The sequence below is a fragment of the Neltuma alba genome, unplaced genomic scaffold (assembly GCF_004799145.2).
Source record: "Neltuma alba isolate B1F8T4 unplaced genomic scaffold, ASM479914v2 tig00010599_pilon, whole genome shotgun sequence".
NCBI lineage: Eukaryota > Viridiplantae > Streptophyta > Magnoliopsida > Fabales > Fabaceae > Neltuma > Neltuma alba.
Genome location: NW_021635461.1, coordinates 73,088 through 91,344, shown reverse-complemented (window position 1 = coordinate 91,344; position 18,257 = coordinate 73,088).

Below are 18,257 nucleotides of genomic sequence, written 5' to 3'. Positions count from 1 at the left end.
TGAGTTTTATGCCCTTCAGCAGGGAGACAAGCAAAAACATTATCCAAGAATGTGACTTACTTGGATCATTACCGAAATACTTAGTAGATTGTTGTTTAGCTAATGGAAAAGGCTAGACTAGAGATTAAGCAATAGTTAGCCACGGTGGAGGTTACTACCTTTGAGAAGATATGTACTCATATCTGTCAAGTTACATGAAGGATAAGGAAAGTTGATGAGTATCGTAGACGAGACAGTCTTGTGTGCTTTAGTAGCCAATCAAGACCCTTGGGCTTAAGAGGGCATTACAACAGCTTCATGACACCTACTGGTAGACTGGGAAAGAGGAGTAGCCTGTGAGGTTCTAGCAGTTCTGTTAACAAGAAGCAATCCTATCAAGGGATTTTCCAACAGAAGAATTTTTCTTATGGTGCCTAGGCTTAGTGGAGCCAATGGGGAGGAAGTTAAGCCCCTAAGCATGGTTCTATAGCATCTACTTGTAGTGTGACTAACTAACCTATTTATCCCAAATGTGGGAGGAGACACCCTAGAGAGTATTGGATTTGTTTTAACTATGGAGAGCAGGAACATTTGGCTAATCATTGTAACAAGGCCAAGAGGGACAACCAGATCCCCAAACCATCAGTAATAGGGCATGTGTTCACCATGACTTCTAAGGAGACAGGTGCTTCACCTAACTTGATTCAAGGCAGTGTTCTCTTACAAAATCACCTTTTGTGTGCTATTAAAGGATTTTGGGCATACCTGAAGTGTCGAATAATCTCATATTCAGATAGCCACACGTGGAAGACAAATCACAATAACGGAGTCGGTCTGCAGTTTCACAGCAAATGCACCAGAGGGAGTTTTTGGAACACAGAACAGAGAATGAAGGAGGGAGTTTGAAGAACAAAAAACAGGGTTCACCCTACTGATCCCTTTTCAGTTGTACGGTTTATTAACTCCACAATTTTGAAATAAAAAACCGTCTCCTTCATCAAACCATTCCCACTTTTTTGCAAATTATATAAAAAGGCAAAATTTGTAGTTGGAGACCCATATGTTTCGTTATTTACATCAAAAACCCAAAGCTTAATGAATTTGGGTCCAATCCACCAAGGGTGGACTGGCCCATTTTCTTACATCTCCCACTCACACTTGGTGGATTAGATGTCACGGGTCTAGTCTCTTTGTCTCCCCTCAATTTCATACTTAGTGTTTTGCCGTGACCGCACAGGCATGACGTCTTCGCTTGGGTCCCTGTACTAGAAATTCTTTTATAGGATCAGCACAAGTCACCCTCTCCTTCGTGTAGCTTGAATTTTAAATTATGCCTCAGATGTCCCAGATTTACTTATATATACTTTTTCATGGTAAATCTAATCCCTCTCGAGTCAATGGTTGACTCAGATTACCCTTCTCGTATATCTAGTGCCCACACTTATGACAACGAAATGTCATAAGGGACATGTCACAGACACTAGCATAGATGTGTATATTGCAGTTAATCTTTCTTTCGCCCAAATATCACTTTGATATGAATCAGTCGCTTTCTTAGCATATTACCTTAGATCGCATCAATCATGACCATAGGACACATGCTAAAGTAGCAGTCACTAAAACATATCTTCATGATATTGTCAAAGTCAAAGGACACCAATAGGAGGGTAATCCCTCCCTGGGACTCACACAGCAATGAAGCAGGGATTTTTCACTTGCTTCCTTTTTGCGGTTCTCCTAGCACATGTGGTATGAAACACATGCTACGTTGTTACTCTTTTACTATAAGAGCGTATGTCGATTTGGACTTATTATTAACACCGTACAGACTTAAGTCTAGACACACTTAGTATCTAAACCCAAATTCTTCAACTCTGCTCATTGTTATGACGTCGACGTTGAAGGGCTTGTTATCTGGCTACAGGTATTATGGAAGTGGAATTCCAAACTTCAATCTAACTTTATCAATGTGGATCCCATCTTGACTTGCTACACTTTAGTCAAGGCGACATAAAGTTTGTGTTTCTTCCCTACCATATTAGCATTCATTGCTGCTTTACTGGTGAATACAAATGTCTCATCTTTGTTCACTCCACTTGAGTGTCAAAGACGGTTGCCTGTGTGAGAGAGCCAGCCTTTTTAACCTGTACAACATACTAGACATTGTATACTTTCGGACAGGCACATAAAGTGATAACATAAAATTATAATTTCATTAATGAGGTTTACAAATTACACTTTACGTATGCCAAGGGCTTACACATGTTCTTTAAAAACTTTTTCGCCTATTAGCTTTGTCAGAGGATCTACTACTATACATTTGGTTGAAATGTATTATATAGTAACAATCTTTTGTGCTATATAATCTCTAACAAAATTATACTTGATGTCAATGTGCTTGGTTTTGCTGTGATACTTAGGATCTTTAGTATAGGCTATAGCTACAGTATTGTCACAGTATACCGTCACTGGATTGGTACTCTTGTTTCCCAATCCAAGGTGTTCTATAAATCTCTTCAGCCATAAAGCCTCTTACACTGCTGCGATGCATGCCACAAACTCAGCTTCCATTGAATGTAACGCAATGCACGTTTGCTTCTTGCTACTCCAACATATGGCGCCATTGTTGAGCAAGAAGGTATAACCTAAAGTTGACCTTCATTCTTCTTCATCTCCGCCTACATCAGCATCGAAGTACCCAACAAGGCACAGGTCGCTTCCTTCCTAGCACAGTGCATAATTAGAAGTGCCCTTTAAATATCTCAAGATCCTCTTTACTGCTTTCCAATGCTTTTCTCCGGGGTTAGACTGGAATTTGCTTTCCAGTCCCACTGCATAACAGATGTCTGGCCTTGTACACATCATTGCGTACATCAGACTACCAATAGCACTAGCATATGGAACTCTTTCCATCTTCTTTCTGTAAGATTCGGTTTTGGGACACATGTCAGGACTCAAAGCCACTCCAGTAGCAACAGGTGTACTCATGGGATTGCAGTCTTTCATGTTAAGTCACTCAAGAATCTTGTTGATGTAATTCTCTTGTGAAAGAGAGAGGATTCGTTTTGAGCGATTTCTTTGGATCTTAACTCCAAGTATATACTTTGCTTCACCCATATCTTTCAATTCAAAATTCGACGAAAGCCATTCTTTAATAGCCACCACCGAATCTAGAATATTTCCAACTAATAGTATATCGTCTACATATAAGGATAATATGACAAGATTACCCTCAAACCGCTTAATGTAGACGCAGTGGTCTTCCTCTATCATTTGGAAGTCATATGAGATTATTGCTTTGTGAAACCTCAAATACCACTGTCTGGATGATTGTTTCAATCCATAAATGGACCTTTTGAGTTTACAAACTTTATTTTCCTTTCCTTTTTCAATGAAACCTAATGGTTGTTCCATATAGATTTCTTCATCCAGATCACCATTCAGAAATACGGTTTTTACATCCATTTGATGTAATTTTAGGTCTAAACTATTTACTATTGCCAGAATAAGTCTAATAGAATTGAAATGCACAACAGGTGAGAACATATTTTCATAATTTATTCCTTCCTATTATGTGTACCCCTTTGCCACTAATCGAGCTTTGTATTTGTCAATTGATCTATCCACTTTTCTTTTAATTTTGAGAATCCACTTGTTCCCAATGGCTTTACGCCCTTTTAGAAGATCAACTAACACCCAAACTTGGTTCTTTTTCATTGAGTCCATTTCTTCTTCTATAGCTTTCATCCATTCATCTTTTACAGGACCTGACAAGGCTTCTCGTACAGAACAGGGCTCATCATCCCCTTCTGGAGTAACTAAGAGAGATTCGCCTTCTATTTGAAAGCGTCTTTTGGAAACACTTTCCCTGTTACTCCTTCTGACGGGAGTTATTTGCTTATCTTTCTTTCTTTATTCAGGTCTTAGTGTTGATCTTTCTTGGCTCCCACTCAGATTGACACACCTAGACAATTCTGGTTTGTCAATTTGTTCTGTACTGTCTTGTTCCTGTGTCTCATAAAGAGAAACAGGGCGGTCAACATCTCCTCTATTAGGAAATTTAGTCTCAATGAATGTTATATCCTTTGATTCTATTTCTGTCACTGTTCCATTTTTGTTTTCACCTATGAAAACGTATTCCTTTGATTGTTTAGAGTACCTTATGAAGATACATTTCTTTCCTCTGGGACCCAACTTCCCATGCTTATAAGAAGAGTCATGGATATATGCTGCTGAACCCTAAGGTCTCAAGATGCTTAGATCTGGTTTGCGTTTTGTCCATAACTCATAGGGTGTGGATGCGATTGATTTTGAGGGTACACGGTTAAGCATGAAGGTTGCCGTTAACAAAGCATCGCCCCAATATGAAATTGACAGGTTTGCTTGAGCCATCATAGACCTAACCATGTCCAGAAGAGTTTTGTTTCTTCTTTCAACAACTCTATTTTGTTGTGGAGTGCCAGGGATAAATATAAGTCAGAAAACAATCATATAGGAGTATAAATAGAAGGATTTGCATAATATTTATTGGAGCAAATCACTGGATACTCAGAATCGAAGAAACAAAAAAAGAACACTGATATAAAAATGCAGGCCACAGAATGACTCCAACAGGAAAAATAAACCATGCTTTGATACCACTGAAGGATTTTGGGCATACTTGAAGTGTCGAATAATCTCAGATTCATATAGCCACACGCGGAAGACAGATCACAGTAACAGAGTCTGTTTGCAGTTTTACAGCAAATGCACCGGAGGGAGTTTTTGGAACACAGAATAGAGAATAAAGGAGGGAGTTTGAAGAACAAAAATAGGGTTCACCCTACTGATCCCTTTTCAATTGTACAGTTTATTAACTCCACAATTTTGAAATAAAAAACCGTCTCCTTCGTCAAACCGTTCCCACCTTTTTGCAAATTATATAAAAAGGAAAAATTTACAATTGGAGACCCATATGTTTCGTTATTTACATCATAACCCCAAAGCTTAATGAATTTGGGTCCAATTCACCAAGGGTGGACTGGCCCATTTTCTTACAGCTATGTTTGATTCAAGGGGTAACCCACTCTTTTGTGTCTTTGGTTGTGTTGAAAGATTAAGGCTTGTTATGGATGACTTGTCTTTTGTTCTGTGTGTGTCTACTTCAGTAGGAGCCATTATGAGAACTGTCAGGTTTACAAGGGTTTGACCTTTGTATTTGAGGGTTGAAAAATGACCATTGATTTAATTTGTTTGTCATTAAGAGGCATAGACTATAAGAAGAAGTCTATTATGTTACACTCAAGCTCAGTAATAATGGTAGTACCAAAGGTTCCGATTTTGTTGTCAATAACCTAGGTGGAGTGGTGTGTTTAAAAACGAATGCCAAGCTTTTATTGTGTTCTTCTTGATTCAAGTGGAGAACGAAGAGAGTGTTGGTCAAATTAAGGTGGTAAATGAGTTTCCCATGTGTTCCCTAAAGAAGTGTCTAGGTTACCACGAGAGCAGGAAGTGAAGTTCTCGATTGAATTGGCTCTAGGGACGGAACCTATCTCTAAGGCCCTGTACAGGATGTTACTATAGAATTAAAGAAGCAGATTAAGGACTTGCTAGAAAAGGGTTTCATTAGACTAAATGTATCTCTAAGGGGTTCTTCGGTGTTATTTGTGAAAAAGAAAGATGGGATTTGAGGTTGTGTATAGACTATCGGCAGTTGAACAAGGTCACAATCAAGAACAAATATTCCCTTCTAAGAATTGATGACTTACTTGATTAGCTTGTAGGTTCTTTAGTGTTCTCCAAGATTGATTTGAGATCTGGTTACTATCAGTTATGAGCTAGGGCAGAGGACATTCCTAAGACCATTTTTTGAAGCCAGTATGGTCACTATAAGTTTCAGGTGATGCCTTTTAGTTTAACTAGTGCTCGAATAATATTTATGGATTATATGAATTGAATCTTTAGGCCATTTTTAGACCAATTTGTAGAGTCTTCATTAATGATATCCTCATTTACTCGAAGAGTGAGGAGGGATACCATAAACAAGTTCATACTGTACTTTAGATTTTGAGGGAGAACAAATTGTATGCTAAGTTGAGCAAGTATGAGTTTTGGTTGAAAGAAATAAAGTTTTTAGGATACATGGTGTTTGCTGAAGGCATGGCCGTAGACTCGAGTAAAGTCAATATAGTGTTAAAATGGGAAACTTTCAAGTCTGTGACTGAGGTGAGAAGTTTTGTGGGGTTAGTAGGGTATTATTGCCATTTCACTAAGGGCTTCTCCCAAATAGCCATGCCTTTTATCACATCTCCTTTTATCCCACATTATATCACAAATAGAACCATTTAGAACCATTTCCCAAGACTTAAAGATGAGAAAATTCAAGATTTTAAAATTTGGTCCTGGGTTACTATTCATCCAACATTGAATTTTTAGCAGATTTTGAAAATTCATAACTAATTATAAAAAAAATCAAAATGAGATGGTGTCAAGCTCTATTTGAAGCTTCCAATATGTTCTTTAAGGGAAAAAATACTCATTGGTATCATATCATTATGAAATAAAGCCAGAAAATTTGCAAAGTTGCATTGTTCATTTGGTCATTTTTTTAATTTTCTAGTATTTTAGCCCAACTTTGGAAGGGCATAACTCTTAGCACAAAACTCCAAATTTGATGATCTACCACTTGATTTAAAGCTAAAAATGAGATCTATAAGTTTGGAAAATCTCAGATCCAAATTCACTCATTTTCTCATTACTTTATGCATCACATAATTATCTAATTTTAAACCCTTTTTATTCACTATTCATAATTTCTTGAATTTCTTTCCTCTTTTTCATGCCACACCAACCAGCCATACTAAAACCAACATTCATAACAACATTACCATATTATAATGCATGGTTATAGGTTCACATTATCCAAGGCTGTTTTTATGTGATTTTATGCTGTCTTAGATGGCCATTTCCTAGGGGGAAATGGTGCCAAAATTTTGAAAAATTTGAAAGAAATTGATCAAGGGTTTGAAACATAGATTAAACACTTAAAAAGGATAGGATTTGATTGGTTTTGATTGAGCTTTGGAAAGAAAATCTAACCCCTATGTTATTGATTCAATTCGGCCAAAAAAGAGAAAATGGGGTTAGAGTAGGATTTGATTCAATTTAATGTTTCCAATGTGTTTAAATGATGAAATGGTGTAGGAAAACACCAAGAAAGGAAGCTTAGAAGCATTAAAATTGAAAATAAAAATTTTGATTTCCAAGGGCACCTTATTCAGCCAAAGTAAGATCAATAGGGAGGGATTGGATTTTCATAAATCTAAGTGGATATTTGAATTCTACATGAAAAATTACGTAGAAATGGGCCAAGAGATTTAAAGAATCAAAGTTGTAAGTAATAATCCAAAAATCAAAGAAAATGGGTTATTTGATTTATGTTTTGGATGAAATAATAATTTCTGATGCCTTATTGTGTTATCAATAGGCCTAGCATCCAAAGAGAAAAATAATTGCCCAAGAGGAAGAGTTTGAAGGAAAGGAAAAAGGCTTGAAAGTGGTAGCTAGCATTTACTTTCTAAATGTTACATTGCATTGTATTCATTGCTTTATGTTATGCTATGTTACTATGCCACGATGTGGATGAGATGACGATGTTATGTGATGTATAACTCCATGTATGTAATTGCCTTTGCTTATGCTATGTTAAGTGTTATGAATGAGAAGTATGTCATGTCCTTTCCATGGCATGTGCATTAAGAGAAAGTATGAGTTAGCAAATTCATATAGCATTAAGTGCTTTGCTTGTGTGACATTATGTATAAATTCCTGTGAATCTTACCCCATGTTTAACAAAACTTAGGGCCTTCACCATCACAAGGAAAGGGCAATGAGATGGTCAATACATGAAGAAAGTATAGCTGTAATGGGATTTTATGATCTTTAATCATTTCATGCATTTTTGAGGAAGAATGTAAATGAATATTTTATTATGACTTTATTTGACTACTTTACGCAATTATATGATAAAGTATGCTGTGGAAATCAATTATGTGGTTGATTAATTGGTATGCCAAGCTAGAGAATTAATTGTGGAAAGAATAGTAAGTTAGGGATAAAAGTCAACTGTTTGAGAAGAAGCTTTGACTGACATAAATCTGAGCTATTGACAGAGTTAATTCACAAAACTTTCTAGATCAATAGATCTTATTTTTTCCTTTAAAATGAGTGGTTAGGCAAAAATACTGGAGAAATGAGAAAATGACCAAATGAACAGTACTTTTTGAAATTAAAACTGGGCTCGAATTTGAAGACAATTTGTCCAGAGCTTATTTTTCCTCAAAAGATATTCCAAAGAGCTTCCGATAGAACTTGGAATCACTCAATTTTGATTTTTCTAAAATTAGTTATGAATTTTTAAAATTTGACCAATTTATGGGTTGCTGTGAATAGTAACCCATGAGCAAAATTTTTCCAAAGTCCAATTTTTCAAACTTTTAGCTATCAAATATGATTCCATTTACCTCTAATTGGATGGTTATTTGATAAAAAGTGAAGGTGTTGCATTTTTGGTATCAGAGCAGAGGTTTTAGCATTAGTTGGAATGCTTTGATTTGAGGAAATGCTACTATTCATTCATTAGATAGTTTTGGTCATTATGTGCAGGAAAAAGTAGAATGGCATGTTGTGGCTATAATAGTGATTCGGAGGGTTCAGTTAATCAGAGGAGACTGAGAGAACCTTTTCCCTGGTGGTTTGATGAGGATGATGTTTATAACCTCCCAACAGACTTTTATTATAATACTTTATAGGAGAGGAACCCCCGCCTGACATAACCACAGTTGCTTCCAATGATTCTTAGAGGATTGAGGTCATTGAGATATCTGATGATGATAGAGCTGGACCCAGTGGGGTCAGACTACTCCCTATTATGAAGGAATTCCACATCATAGAGGACCTGACCAGGGATTTTATGAAGAGGGGCTGGTATATTAAGCCTGATGAGAGCTAGTGTGCACACATATGCCTGAGATATTTAAAGGATATCTGAAAGCTTTACTATTATATGACTAAGGAGGATTATACCTTAATGGGTACTGACTGGGCATTAGCATTGCTTGGAGTACTCCCTAGGACCTGGCTTTAGAGGGAAGGTGTGAGAGATATTTACAACTGCATCGACACTGGCAGCTTTAATGATCTCATAGATGCCTTGGAGATCATCTTGAGGAATACATTTTCTTGAGTTAGATGTACTTAGTTACATGTACTCTAACCTTAAAAAAGTATAGTATTAAACCTTCTGGACTGTAAATGTATGTAACTAGTTAAAGTATGTATGACTCTCTTAACTGCTGTATAAAGTATGAATGTATATAAAGTACATGATTATGAGAATCATTATTCTTCCATTCCTTTTGTAGTTAAGTAAAACTGTACACTATGGTGAGAACGCAAAAAGGAGGTCGAGTGAGTTGGGAGGAACAGAGAGAATAACCCCCTGACCCTATTCAACTGATTATGAATAGGTTAGATGAGCAACAGCACATGTTGCAACAAATGCAAGTTGCACAAGCAAAGCAGTAAGAGGAAAGGGACGCTGCTATAGTAGTAGTAGTGACAGCAGCGATAGATCAGTTTAGATCACCTGAGTAAAGAGAACCAGTCCAACCTCAACTAGTCCAACCACAGCAAACATGTGGTAGAACAAGTAAGGTTGGCTACAGAGTAGGATAACCTGCAGCAGTGGATTACTTGCTTATGTAAGTATAATCCACTAGCATTCAAAAGAACCCTGAATGCCCGAGAAGCTGAGGACTAGATCACTCAAATAGAAAAGATCTTCAAGGTTCTGGAGTGTTCCTCTGAGCAGAAGGCTCAAATGGCAATTTGTAAGTTGGAAGGAGAGGCAAACCAGTGGTGAAAGAACACCGAGTTGGTACTGTAAGCCAGCTAGACCCTGGTCACTTAGGAAAGCTTCACAGAATACTTCTATTAGAAATACTTTCTGCTCACGGTAAGAGATGAAAAAGAGGCGGAATCCTTGACAATGAAACAAGCTGAGAATGAATTGTTTGATAAATACCTGGCTAAGTACATTAGACTCTTACATATTCCACCTATCTCTAAAACATGAATAATAAGAGATGGAATATGGAGAAGATAGTCAAAGGGTTGAGACCCAAACTGAGAAAGAGGGTTGTACCGCACTAGATAGAAGAATTTAATAAGGCGGTGGAAGTATGTATGATCACAGAGAGTAGCTAGAATCACCACAGCCTGGCTAAAGTAGTCCTAAGGACAAAGAAACCCTCTGTAAGGCCAGTTCAAGAGGGAACCTCTTACAATAAGAAGGGAAAGAGGTTTAACCCAGGTAGAAGGTTCAGGAGGGGAAACAGACGAGGAGGCAAATTTGACATCACACAGAAGATAAAGGAAGATGAGCTGTGCAGCAAGAACCATGGTGACAGACCATGTCTAATGGGCTAGAATGTCTGCTTCCGTGTGGAAAACCTAGACACTTTGCAAGGGAATATCCACAAGGTAGGAGGGCATGAGGCCACAGACCCAAGAAAAGTCTTTGCCTGTTATAGGAAGAGGCTCATAAGTTACCCAAGATGATCCAAGGTGCAATCAGTATCAATGACTGCCTTGTGTATGCTATGTTTGATTTGGGTGCTAGCCATTCCTTTATATCATATGATTGTGTTGGATGATTGGGTTTGACTATTGATATATTGCCATATGATATTGTTTTTTCCACACCCATTAGCCCTAAAGTTGTGACCTCGAGTGTATGCTTGAATTGTGTAGTTCGATATGCTCACTACTACACTACTATTGATTCAATATGCATGCCTTTATGTGATATTGATGTGATCATTGGATTGGATTGGTTATCTGTAAACAATATACTCCTCGACTGTAGAAAGAAAACCCAAGTACTTCCCCTGAAAGAAATGATCCCTAGTATTGAAGTTAGATTGAATTTCATAATGGAAACAAAAACAGATAGATGCCTAAGACAAGGTTGTCAAGGGTACCTAGTCTTCTTCTCGGTACGAGTAGAAACAGTAGAAGGGATTAATGAGATACCGGTAGTAAGGTATTGTCCTGAAGTATTTCCAACAAAAATCGGTGGATTGCCAGCAAAATGAGAAGTCGAGTTCACAATTGATCTCGTACTAGGGACTGCGCTGATATCGAAAGGTCTTTATCGAATGGCTCTGAACGAGATGGCAGAGTTGAAGAAGCAGATAGAGGAGCTATTAGAAAGAGATTCATTAGACCTAGCATATCTCTATGGGGTACTCCAATACTCTTTGTTAGGAAGAAGGATGGTAGTCTAATTGTGTATAGACTACTAGGAGCTGAATAAGATGATAGTAGAGAATAAGTATCCTCTACCATGGATCGATGATCTGTTACACCAGTTGGCTGGAGCTACGATATTCTCAAAGATTGATTTATGATTAGGATACCACCAGCTGAGGATAAAAGTTGAGGACGTTCTAAAGACTACTTTTAGGACCTGATATGAACACTATGAGTTCTTAGTAATGCCGTTTGGATTAACAAATGCCTCTGCTATTTTTATGGATTTTATGAACTAGATTTTCCCCCATACTTAGATTGGTTTGTCTTTGTATTCATCGATGACATCCTTATATACTCTAAATCCCAAGAGGAACATGAGCAGTATTTAAGGACTGTTTTGAGTATACTAAAGGAGAAACAGCTTTACGGTAAGCTCAGTAAATGTGAGTTTTGGCTGGAAGAAGTTAAATTCCTAGGCCACGTGATTAATCGAGAAGGAGTGGTAGTGGATCCTAGTAAAGGCTGATCTATACTCTAGTACTAATAATCGCTGATCCGACACTACCATATGTAGTGTGCACAGGTATGAGTAAACAAGGATTGTGATGTGTAGTGATGCAGCAAGGCAGAATTATCGCCTACACCTCATGATAGTTAAAGTCTCACGAGGAGAACTACCCCACACATGACCTAGAGCTAGCAGCAATTGTGTATGCCTTAAAGATATGGAGGCATTATTTATACGGGGCAACTATAGAACTATTCTACAATCATAAGAGTCTCAAATACCTGCAAGATCAGAAAGAGCTGAATATGAGGCAAAGAAGATGGATGGAATTACTTAAGGACTATGACTATCGAATTAAGTACCATTTGGGAAAGGCTAATGTAATGGTTGATGCCTTAAGCAGGAGGTAGTGCAGGTGGCAATTCTGATGATTAAAGAGGGTGAATTGTTAAAAGGCATTAGGGATTAGGGTCCTATCTATCAGATGCAGTTGACATATGATAAAGCAAAAGAACAAGGAACAAAGGTCTTATTGATGGAGCATATTGAGGAAGCTCAAAGAAGGGATGAGTAAGCAAGGACCCTTTGAGCTAAGGTATTAAACCACAAGACGAGATTTTGAGATCTTAATTGAGGGAATATTAAAGTATAGAGGAAGAACATATGTCCCTCCAGTAAATAATCTTAGGAAACAAATTCTTGATGAGGCATATAAGAGCAAGTATACGATTCATACAGGAATGACCAAGATATACCAAGACCTTGAGAAATTGTTTTGGTGGCCCGGTATGAAACAAGATGTCACATAATATATGACAAGATGCCTCATGTGCTAGAAGATAAAGATAGAGCATAAAAAACTGTTAAGGTTTCTGCAACTCCTAGATCTCCCTGAGTGGAAATGGGACAGCATTTCTGTGGATTTTATCATGGGATTAGCTCATATGTTGTCAGGTTACAATACGATATGGGTCATAGTCGATCGGTTGATAATGTCAAATTATTTCCTATCATTAAAGTTAACTATTCACCAGAAAAGTTGGCTAGATTATACATCAAGGAGATCGTCAATTTCACAGGGTACCAAAGAACATTATTTCATACAGAGACCTAAGGTTTATGTCCAAATTTTAGAAAAAATGCAAGAAGCCATAGGAACTAAGTTGAGTCTTAATATGACTTATCACCCGAAAACAGATGGGCAAATAGAGTGAACGATCTAAACACTGGAAGATATGTTGAGGGCATGTGTTTTGGATTTTAAAGGGAACTGGGATGAGTACCTACCACTGGCAGAGTTTGCTTACAATAATAGCTATCATTCCAGTATTCAAGTGGCCCTATTCGAAGCTTTGAATGGGAGGAAGTGTAGATCCCCAATTCGCTAGATAGAACTTGGAGAGAGGAACGTTTGGGGTCCAGAGATAGTAGATCGAACCTCTGAGCAGATAAAGCTAATCAAGCAAAAGTTGCTTATAGTTCAGAGTAGATAGAAAAGTTATGTTGATAATAGGTAGAAGTCATTAGAGTTCCATATTATAGATCACGTGTTTTTAAGAGTTTCTCCAACTACTAGCATGGGTTGATCTATTAAGGTGAAAAAGTTAACGCCAAAGCACATGGGGCCATTTGAGATCCTCTCTAAAGTTGGACCAGTAGCCTACAGAGTCGCCCTACCCCTGAATTTAAGTCAATTGCATAATGTCTTCCATGTTTCCCAGTTAAAAAAGTACCATCCAGATCCTGAACATGTGATAGAACCTGATCAGATTGAGTTAAGAGACAATCTGTCATTTGCGGTACAACCAGAGCAGATAGTGGATCAGAAGGTCAAACAACTAAGAAACAAGATGATCCTATTGGTCAAGGTGATCTAGAAAGATACAAATTTGGAAGAAGCCACATGGGAGAAGGAAGATGAGATGAGAAGCAAGTATCCAAAGCTCTTCACAGAAGGCATGTGCTCAATTTTGAGGACAAAATTTATTTTCAGGAGGGAGGAATGTAACATCTTGAAAATACTTACCCTGAGATTAAGGTAATTAAATAGATCAAGGGCCAGTTAAGATAGAGGAAATTATAGCTAGCACTAGTATGAATTTTGAAATCCGGTTAAAGGCTCGACTGATATTTAAAATATCAATTAAAGAAAGATTTAATTGAGAATTTAAGTTAGAAATTCTCAAAAAATTTTGGGAAATCATGAAAGATAGAAATAAGGGTCAAGGAACTATATTTGAGGCCCAAAGGAACTATTGGAAGGAAAATAAATAAATATCAAATTTTTCATATTTACAGAAATTTTGGTTACACCAAGTAAGAGTGGCCAAAAGTTAATTATGAAAAATATTTAAAGCCTCAATAATTTTGGAAAATATGATAAATTACCTTAGAGGATTATAATAATTTATAAAATTATTCCAAACTTCATTTGATGAGGAGGTTAGCTTTAATAATATTTAAAGCGTAATTATCATTAGTAAAGAGCTGATTTTGGGAAAAAAATGGAATTTAGAGAATTCCTGAGGGAATTAAATTTTGAGAAAAATCATGAAACTTCCCTACCCTAAGAGAAGGCTCACGGTGTAGTGAGATGAATTTTCTGAGGTAGTGAAATTGATAAGATATAGAAAAAATTCATCCGGTACTTAGTGTAATTTTTTTTGGAGCAAAAAAGTCCATATTATTGATAGTCAAAAAGAGTACAACCACTAATAGCCCAAAGACCAGGAAAAAAACACTCAAAAGACCTAACAAACAACCTAACACACCAAACTAACCAAAAGGAAAAGAAAATAACAACAGCACGGAAACAAAAACTGACAAAACAAACAAAAGGAATTAACCAATATCCGTTCTTACACAGCAATCCTCCAAACAATCTGCCGAATCAGCAATCAACACAGCAACCAAAGGAGATGGTGGCATCAAAAGCCATCCCTCAGGAACTATTCCCCTTAATGCCTCAGCTGCAAAAGACAGTTAGCAGCCTTGTTACCCAATCTACTAATCCAAGACACATTCCAGCTTTGCTTAGATGATAGGATATCCAAGCACTTCTGCACTATATCAGAACAACACCACTCACCCCCGCAGAAATTCCTCCTCCTCAGAATGCCATATAACTCCTGACAATCCATCTCAAAAACCACATTGTTCCAGCTTTTTTCCTCTGCTATAATCAAAGCTGAATAAAGAGATAAGCATTCAGTCATAAAAGGAGAGGAAGACTTCACCAGCTTGCCCATACCACCAATGTACTGGCCTTTCTCATTTCTGCAAACTACTCCTACTGCAGCCTTCATCTCTTTCCTCCTAAAAGCAGCATCCACATTGATTTTAATTCTACCAGCATCAAGCTTTGTCCAAGACTGATTCCTACCCAACATACTACTACAAGCTTCTCTTCTTCTTCTTTTGTCAGTAACTTCCCCAAATTCCCTTACCAACCTCATAGCCTTAGCTACACATTCATAGGCATCTAAGTCAACGCCATCAAAGATAGCCCTGCATCTAAATTTCCAAATCCACCAGCAAATGCCTGCGAAAATAGCAATCTGTTGCTTATCTAGTTTATCAACACCAGAAAACCATTCTTCAAGCCACCTATCCAATCTGAAACTTCCAGCTCCTTCAAATTTTAAAGCAAGTGGAGATCCAAACCAACAAAGTTTAGTCCATGGGCATAAAAATAGCATATGTTCGACTGTTTCCACTTGAGTTTTGCAGATCCCACACTGTGGATTAGGAGAACATTTCCTCCTATATAAGGCTTCTTTAGTTGCAATTGCTCCCTTCACTGCTCTCCATATAAAATGTAAAACCTTAGGTGGCATCTTTATATTCCATATACCAGCCCATAAATTTTTTGAGGGTTTATAAGAGCAGCTCGGCTTCATTAACTCTACATTTTCTTTTCTACTTAAAGCTGTTCTATAACCCAGTTTCACCATATAATCTCCACTTCTACTCTTCAACCAAATTAATCTGTCATTAGCAGTAATCTCAGGAATTAACACTTGCTTGATTAAGGATTTATCTATATCTTCTAGAACCTCATCCAAATCCCCAAAACACCAATCTCCATTACAAATAATACTGCTAACTTTCCTCTCTTTCAACTCATCAGTAAGGATTCTGTCTCATAACTTCATATCAGCAGAGGCAGGAAGCCAAGCGTCTCCAAAAATCTTGACATTCTCCCTATTATCGATCTTCTAGCATAAGTCTTTAATTAGCAGATCTCTACCCTCCAATATACTAGACCAGCCCCATGAAGCTCTATTGCCCTTCTTAGCCTTCGAAAATGGATCATTTGGAAAATATAGACCCTTCAAAATCCTTACCCATAGCTCATCAGGATTTTTAAGGATTCTCCAAGCTGTTTTTGCTAAGAGAGCTACATTAAACGCCTCCAACTCCCTAAAACCCATTCCCCCCTCTCCCTTGGCTTTACACATTGATTTCCATGACTTATGTATTCTGCCCTCCTGCTCTTTTTGCCCCCACCAAAAATTAGACACCATGCTATCCAAATCCATACAGCATTTTTTTGGATATTTGAAGCAAGACATTGAGAATACCGGTATAGCATTCGCCACTAATTTTACAAGCACCTCTCTTCCACCAAAAGTGAGTAATTTTTGTTTCCACCCTTGTAATCTCAGACTCATCTTGCATTTCACAAAGGATAAAGCCTCGCATTTGGATCTGCTCCAAATCATAGGCAAGCCTAAATATTTTCCTGGATTATCACTTGCTTTAATACCTAACACTTCAAAAACTTCCTGCTTCAAAGACTCGCAAGCATTATTAGAAAAGAAGACACAAGATTTGTCAAAGTTCACAGCTTGTCCAGATGCACCCTAGTAACAATCCAGAATTTCTTTCAACAAACTACAATTTCTACTTTCAGCATTGATAAAGAACAAAGCATTATCTGCAAAGAAACAATGCGAAAGAATAGGGCATTTGTTTGCTAACCTTATCCCTTTGAGTCTTCCTTTATCCATGAACCACTGTATCATTAGAGATAGGAAAATCAGGCAAGTGAAAAATTTGGCGAAAATCCCCAGCCTAATAGGCCCAAGGATCACGCCTAATTGGGCCAAAATAGGAAAAAATAATTAATAGAAAAAGAAAAGGAAATAGTTTCTAGAAGGTGATTAAGGAAAAGTTAATCTTGGATTAAGAAAATTAACCAAGGTTAATGCGTGATTGATAAACCTTGTCACTAGGTAATCAAAATTTTACTAGGGAAATGCAGCAAGTGAGGCAATACCTAGGTCATTCTTCTCAAGGAGCCTTAAGTTGTAATTCAATTCTTAACAATTCACTTTAATTATCAAATTACCAAGGTGAAAGCTTGAGTTTCAGAAAACAGAAATTGAAACAAGAAACAAATCCAATGAAAGGTAAAATGCAAAAGAGATTCAGATAAGAGATAGTAGTTCCCCTAGCAATTTATCTAACCTTCCTTGTTCAATCTTATAATGTGGAGTCTCTCAAAGTCAATTAAATGGATAGATTTAGCTACTGCTCAAATCTCTCTAAATACAGACCAAAAACAACTATCTTACTAGATTCATTTTCTTGCTCTATAGAGAAGGAAAATCAATTGACAAGAACACTTGAGAGGCACGTTGCAATTCTCTAAGGATGATCACAACTGTGAATCATCAATTTATTCAATCAAAATTTAGAATTACAGAACAACAGTCCAAGTAAAAACGAATTAGATCTACAAATCAACAGAGAACCCTCTATTCAACTGAATCAAGGACACAACTCACATCTGAATGTTCAATCAGATCTAAATTCCAAGAAACATAAATCTATCACTCAACCTTCATTCTAATCACAAATGTTCAACTGAAACAAATGAATCTTAGAATAGAAAGTAGAAACTAGATCTGAAACGACTCCCTGTTCAGTCCTATGAACTCAGGTCAGCTTCATTGCTAGGAGAACTTGGAAATTCAGCTACTCATACTCTGAATTGGAGCAGAAACAACAAGAATCAATGAAAGATTCATAGATGATTAGTGGAAAATGATGGATTTGGACGAAAATGGAAGAGAGAATTGAGAGAAGGCAGAGAGAATAAGAAAATCGACGACTGGAGAGAATGAAGAACTGAATCTGGGTCCCCTCATTTCAACGGGCGACTCTGTATTTAAATATGAAGTTTTCTGTCATCCGCCGCGACGCCTCTGTACTCTGTCGCAGCGCCTAGCCTGTATGGTGTCGTTTCAATTAGTGATCCTGAGCTCCATGTAAACTTTGATCTACCGTGGCGCCTCTGATCATTTACCACGATACCTATGACCGAGAGTGCCTTGGAAATCCACCACGGCTCTTTCCATATCTGCCGTGGCGCCTCAGACAGAATGGCGAAAAATGCTAGTGAAACCCCCTGAAATTCACACCAAAGCAGGGATCAAAAGTACACACATATTGTAACATCCCGATTTTT